The sequence below is a fragment of the Macrobrachium nipponense genome, chromosome 7, assembly GCF_015104395.2.
Source record: "Macrobrachium nipponense isolate FS-2020 chromosome 7, ASM1510439v2, whole genome shotgun sequence".
Lineage (NCBI taxonomy): Eukaryota > Metazoa > Arthropoda > Malacostraca > Decapoda > Palaemonidae > Macrobrachium > Macrobrachium nipponense.
Genome location: NC_061109.1, coordinates 83,035,810 through 83,043,309, shown reverse-complemented (window position 1 = coordinate 83,043,309; position 7,500 = coordinate 83,035,810). Strand labels below are relative to the sequence as shown.

The window sequence follows — 7,500 nt, the reverse complement described above, 5'->3', positions numbered from 1 at the left end:
ATTTTATACAAAATTTTGCAATGTTAGCTTGTACATAATTGCAAGTATTACAACAGTTGGTGTATTTTCGCATACATCTAAATTTTATGAAAAATATGTACATAATATATTCTTCACCTGGTGGGCCGTGAGGCCGCCGCATACCAACACCATAGTTTACCGTAACAATATATATATATATATCTATATATATAATATATATTATTATAATATTATATTATATATATATAATATATAGAAATGGTTTCCCCCCCCTCCCCCCGCGGAGACGATGATTAAGCAATTAACAGTCAGTCACGTGAAATGCCTTTTTCCCCGCTTTTACAGTCTTTCACTCCCTCTAAATTGACTGTGACGCACAACAATCGGCTAAGAACCAGATACATTACTTAGTACTTAGGTCAATAGGCGCATACTAGATTCTAGAGATCGCGGCCCTTCCGATAACCTAAGCTATATGAGAGAGAGAGAGAGAGAGAGAGAGAGAGAGAGAGAGAGAGAGAGAGAGAGGATTCTTTCAGCATCCATCTCCCACTTAGCAGTTTATCTACGGTTTTTTTCTGCTTTTGCGGCGTTTTCAGATATCCTTCGTTCAAGGATCTTTGTTAAGCTGAGTGGAAAATAAAGATGACAAGAAAATGTTTCCACCAAAATATATCCGTTGACGAGCGTTGCGAAATATTATTAAATATTTTCTTTAACCTTGAGCATTGTGCCACCTATCGAGTAGATGATAAAAATCGACAATTCTGTTACGACCCATCAGAAATGAGATGAATAATAATGATTACTGATTTCTTTCGGCGAATGCCTATGCTTATTTGTATAAGGAGATGAGGATGAACAGAAAGTGATAAAAGCAGTCGTGAATAATTATGACGTCATAAGTTAAAAGAACTTGGAAAAGGATATAGTAAGTAAGAGGCGATGGAAGCAGTAGTGAGCAGAAATTGATCAAGGTAATGTTGACCAAAGAGCATTAGATTCTAGATCAGTGGCTCTTTACCTTTTTCAGTGCCCGTACCCCTTGATACCCCCATCCAATATAAATACAATACAAACGTGGTAAATATATACAGTACCATTGCACTGGCTATCATGTCTGGTACCCCCAGGTTTAAGGTTTCGTACCGAGTACCCCAGGTTAACAACCACTGGTCTAGATGATCAGCAGCATCATAAACTTCGCATTTAGGGAAGTTAATCCCCTCCTAATGCGTCGAGAGTTCACAGGAGTGTTTTTGTTTGTTGTTCAGTAGTCCAACATTTTTTCTTCTTTTGGGCGAATGCCGACAGAAGGAAGATTGCCCACTTGGGAGTGAGAAGGGTAGGGTTAATGCTGTGTTGGGAGGAGAGAGAGAGAGAGAGAGAGAGAGAGAGAGAGAGAGAGAGCCACCAGATGGACCGCTCCTCTTCCCAGGTGGGTGGCACTGGGTGGCAGCAGCACTTGACAGAGATCTCTTGTTACATATCGCTGCGTCATCTTTTGAGATTTGATCCAGATTACCCTTACAGATGCGCCGAGTTCTCTCTCTCTCTCTCTCTCTCTCTCTCTCTCTCTCTTTTTTCTCTCTCTCTCTCTCTCTCTCTCTCTCTTTTGTTTTTATTTTTTTTCCCGCATAATTTTTTTTAGCATTTATAGTGTCTGAATTGTCTCTCTGACGCAGGACAGGGATGAAATGCATCAGCCGCAAAGTAGGAGCTAAAAACCAGCTAGTAGTTCTCGTAAGACTGGTGGTAATTAAAAGGTCAGGAGTTGCTGTGGCTTCTTCATGTTGGCATGGTTTGGACAACTTCTTTCTGATCTGTTCCTCCATTTATATATTATGTACATGTATGTATACGTGTGTGCGTGCGCGAGTAATGAATAATGAGGTAATTATAAGGCTGAAGATTGAAGAAAGGCGGCTGGAGTTTGATGTGAATATAAAGAAGACGAGGTTCAGCTGTGATTGTGTACTTTACAGTTAATTGTGGACTGTGACTGCGTTTCTTCAGCAGAATGCGTGAGAAATATGATTTTTTCCTTTCGTAAGGGGCAAAAGTGACTGAGATCATTGTAACGTCTGCCATGCTACAAAATGAATTAGTAAGTATTATTATAAAAGTGTTTGATGGGGGTTGGGTCGAAAAATATCTACTACTGAGAGCAAGAATGACAGCAATTAAATTCCACAAGAGCTTTATACTCACGTTCAGTGTGATGTTCAGTACTACAAAAAAATACACTCGTAGTACAGTAACCAACTTGTAAGCAAGGATGACCTCATTACTGAAGACGATCGCGTATAAGATATGGTTAATTAGGATAATAAAGTCTTTTTTTTTCTACTTTTTATCAAAGAGTATCTGAAGTGCCTCGGTGGCCCCGAGTTCGATTCTCGGGCATTCCATAGTGAAGTGAGAGATGTGTATTTCTGGTGATAGAAGTTCACTCTCGAGGACGTGGTTCGGAAGTCACGTAAAGCCGTTGGTCCCGTTGCTGAATAACCATACAGGTTCCATGCAACGTCAAAACACCATACAAGCAAACAATCAGAGAGTATCTGGCAAAATATAAGAAAAACTGCCGTTCACACGAAATAGTGTGAAGACGCCCTTTTGTCTCTACAGAATAATCGTTCAGCGTTCTATTCTCAGTCAAGGAAAACATAAACATTGCCAATAAGTCACTCAAATTATGTCATATTTCCCGTGAAGCATTTATATGAAAGAGACGTAAATCACCACAATACGAAATGTAAATAGAGCAAAGTGAATGATAAATGAATAGAAAATAATATAGGCGCACTTAAGAGTTCTGAGACCACAGACAAATCTCCGGTCTGACCTTCCCCTTCCCCCCACCAAAATCACCACCGCCCCTCCAACACGCCCCCGTTAAAGGTGCCTCTGATCCTAGTCTCTCCCAAAATGTAATCCTTTTTATTTTCCCTGGCAGCAGGCCTACCTTTGGTAGACATTTTTAACAGGCCTACCTTTGGTAGACATTTTTGCAAATATCGCCACTTTCCTGGATGGACATTATCGGTGCATTTTATGTATTAATTTATTTATTCTTTAGATATTTGATTTTATGCAATTCAAATACCAAGTACATATACTTTTTATAGTAGATTCACATCAACCGTACATCTGATGTCTAGGCCAGTCCCTTACGGCGTTCCTGATTGGCTGTTGATAAGCCAATCACAGGGCTGGAAACTCTCAGTCTCTCTCGAGTTCACATAGGCAGGATGTATGTTCCGCTTCCCCTGAGGGATACGTCGTAAGGGAACTGGCCTAGACATCAGATGTACGGTTGATGTGAATCTACTATAGCCGTGAAGTATGGGAATGTTTAGGTAATTCATCGCTTTTGCAAAGGTGTACATTTTCAAGATAAAAGTGATCGCACCGCCTCTCAGCCGCAACAGGTTACCTGTTGTGAAGGCGACCAAGCCAAACTGTTAAACTGCTTCGAACGACAGATGTAGGCAAAAGATAAGGCGGCTAGATGCAGATATCCCTTATCCGGCCCGTCGGGATTCGGAGTATACCTTAGTTTAACCAGACCAATTAACAGCTCTACTAGGGCTGGCCCGAAGGATTAGATATTTTAACTAGTTGGTTACCTAGCAACGGGACCTACTACAGCTTATATTGTGGGATCCGAACCACATCATGTCGAGAAATTAATTTCTAATCACCAGAAACAAAGAATTCCTCTGATTCCACGTTGGCAGAGCGGGGAATCGATCTTGGGATCACGGAATTGGTAGACGAGCACGCAAACCACTCGTCCAACGAGGAACTACGAGACCTCGAAACAACAGACTTTTGGAGAACTTTACTAAAGCATGATGTCATACTACTAGGCTTGTAAGAATGCGAGAGATAATAGCTGCATCGCCTACAACTCTGCGCTTGGGGGTGATGTACTAGTCTGGCACGATTAGCGATTGCTCGAAATTCCTTTCATGTTTGGATATAACCGCCGTCACCGGTTAGTGACGTCATACTTGCGTCACTGAAACGTCATGGGCTTTACACAGGATGTTTGTGGGAGATAAGAGACCGATAATGGCAGGGTATTTATCACCTCCCTGAGAGCATTATTAACGCTAAACAGAATTGGTTGCACTAAATTAGCGGTTAATTACTGAACGAACAGGCATTTCAGCTATAATGACTTGCAGTTGATGGATATTGACTCGACGTTAATTAGGCAAATTGCTGTTATTTATCACCTGAAATGAAATTTTAAATGTTTAAAATACCTTGCATACAAACTATTCTGTTTGTTTAATTTATTACGTGGTAATGACACGTAAGTGTTCACGGAGGTGTGAGGGTGATGGTAGCTGCGTGTGGGCGTGACATTACACTGTGGAGATCATTTTCCTTTTTAATATTTGATCCGTTTTTCTAACCGGATGAATTTTGTTGCCAGAGGACCAGAACTTCCTTTTATTCCTGAAAGGTTTGCTTTGAATTGCTTTAAGAGAAAATAATCTTTTTTTTTTTTTCATTTTCCATCAAATAACGAACATGTTCAATCCGTACGACATGGCAGCTTTTTCCTACGCAATTGGTCCGGATACGATGCATAAATTTCCCAGCAGGATAATTTTGATAGCAAGAAATCGGATGTGGGCCAGGCTTGTATTATAAATGATAAATTGCGAATAAAAGTTCATTTTTAGATTAAGAGTATAGTAGCATGCGCATTAAAATCTCTCACAATGAAAAATCTCGTGAAAAACGTGACAATAAAACAAGACATTTTTCTATTTTCATGAATATATTTAGCATAAACATTTTTTTATATAATTTTCATGAAATATTTAGCATTTAAAAACCATTAGGAAACAAAGTAGAAAGTTGGCTGTAAAAGAAAAAAGTAAATAAAAGCTTTTAGAAAGGCATAACCACAAGAAGAGATGTGATCCAGGTAACCCAATCTGACCAATGATTACCACTGTATTATGTAACTGGAGACCCCGGATAATTACCCATATGGAAAACTGAAGACCCCCTTTTTGTTTTGCTTAACCGGAATCATATATAGATAGAGGAGCAGGAAAACGTAGCAGTGTGATCTTATCAGTTAATCCATAAAAGTTTAATGGATTTCTGTTTATAACCAGACTACTTTTTTTGTGGCTGGTATTTCTGTGTTTGAGAAGATTGCCGTGTCTTGCTGTTTTTATTTTATTATTTTCTTTTTGCTCTCCCTTTTCAGTAGGTTGCTGTCTGGTTGATATTTGGTTGATATTTCTTTTGACCGAGGTCATTGTCTCTGGACCGCACAACTGTTTTTGAACCAGAACGCTGTCTCTGGTCAGTATAACTGTTTTTAAACAGACTGCTCGCTCAATTGGTAGTATTTTTGTATATAAGCAGATTGCTGACTCGAGTTGATATTTCTGTTTTAACCAGACTGCTGTGTGGTCGGTATGGTGTTGGCGTACCACCTCGGTGGCCGCGAGTTCAATTCTCGGGCATTCCACTGAGTGGTTAGAGATATGTATTTCTGGTGATAGAAGTTCACTCTCGACATGGTTCGGAAGTCACGTAGTTAGAACAAACAACGTGTAATAAACAAAGCTACTGCCCGCCTCTTTTTCTTTGAATCATATCACGTTTTTCATCGTAGTTTCTACGCTAGCTTGTAAATCTTGTTTCATTTCCAGCGGCTAGAAACGCCAAACAATGGCGATGATTCAAACTCGGCATGATGTCACGAATCCTCATCGCGAGAGGTTTCTACCTTATCGACGTATCCGTGTTGCATTGCGTGGGATGCCTGCCTGCCAGCCGCCTCTTATTAGATTGGAGCCCCTCGCGGGTACTATAGAGGGCGTGGGCCGATTCCGTCGAGGGGGAGATTACTCCGGTGATAATAACGTCAGTACTAGCGTTGATTTTGTTAGCGTTGTTTCATTGGTCGTCAGATTTGTCGCTGCATCGCGAATGCTTGTTTTTTGCTGTGCATGATTTTATATGCATGTTTTTAATAACTTTGGCAAACACGCGTGAGTGGTTATGTAGCTACATTTGTATGTTATATATATATATATATATATATATATATATATATATATATATATATCATACATATACATATATGAGTGTGCATGCATGCATGTATTTATGTTATATATAAACTATGTATATAATTACACACACACACACACACACACACACACACACACATATATATATATATATATATATATATATATATATATATATATATATATATATCTATATATATATATATATATATATATATATATATATATATATATATGTGTGTGTGTGTGTCTGTGTGTCTGTGTGTTTGTAAGTGTGTATATGTATATAGAGTATTATGGTATATGCCAATGATTACTGGAAGAGACTTCAGATGCTTATAAGAGCCAAGGCGGAAATGTTTGAAGGAGTTGTTTAGCCAACTTTCCATCATGGAATTGATGAATTGATTATACAGGTTGGAGTTGTCGAGATGAGCTTGTATGCGTACTCTGTGCCGCCAAGATTAATTTACATGATGAGAAATTGTGGAAATAATAAGAATGTGGTCAATAGGTTGGCTCGGAGAAATGAATGTTTAATCGCCAGAAATAAATTCCTCTGATTCACTTTGGCAGAGCGGGGAATCGAACCTCGGGCTATCGAAACAGTAAGCGTGCACATTAACTACTCGTCCAATGAGGAACTAAGAACGGTTGGATTAAAGGCGCATGAATGCCTAAGAACTTGGTGAGTAGTGCTGTGTGTGTGTAATGGTTTAACGACTACTGCTAATAATAATAATAATAATAATAATAATAATAATAATAATAATAATAATAATATGCTGGAAGTAAACCCTTTTTTAAACACGTTCTGTTAAAAGATATTGCTGCATCAGCTGCATTAATCTCATGGAGGTTCTTCTCTATTTTTCTAATTGTGGTTTTCTCATAGTTGCTTAAACTGGTGAGCAACGCACCGAAGGTTGGCATGTCGAAAATAAGGAAACAATAATAATAATAATAATAATAATAATATAATAATACCGAAGAATGTGCTAAAGTCAAACCAAATGCAAAGGTATATACGGTACTGTACCTGTCATAATATTCAGTTAATATCCAATTAATTAGAGAGAGAGAGAGAGAGAGAGAGAGATTTGCTGTCGGGGAAGCCTTGTAACAGTAATGACTCACTGATTTGTATGGTAGTAGTGTACTTAGTACTACTATTACTACTACTACTACTACTACCTGTCCTACCGAGACCGTAATTTCATTAACCCGACATGACTGACACAGGCGGTGGGTGAGTTTAGGTGTTTCACCTCCCCAGAGGGTTTTCGAATCCAGACGCTGATGACTAATAGGTGAGTCTTTCCACGACGAAGGCTGGCATTCCTATACACACCACAGGCATGTAGGAAACGGAGGGAGAGAGAGGGAAGAAGGAAGGCTGATTGAACTCACCGGTGAGAGACGTGAGTAAGATTTGCGTTGC

The 7,500-nt window shown here is 39.1% G+C and overlaps 1 protein-coding gene across 1 annotated transcript in view; it reads right to left on the bottom strand.

Moving 5' to 3' along the window:
• Positions 1 to 7,500, bottom strand: part of LOC135217353 (vitellogenin-2-like) — a 369,404-nt gene that overhangs the window by 286,767 nt on the left and 75,137 nt on the right. The gene's annotated exons all lie outside the window — the stretch shown is intronic.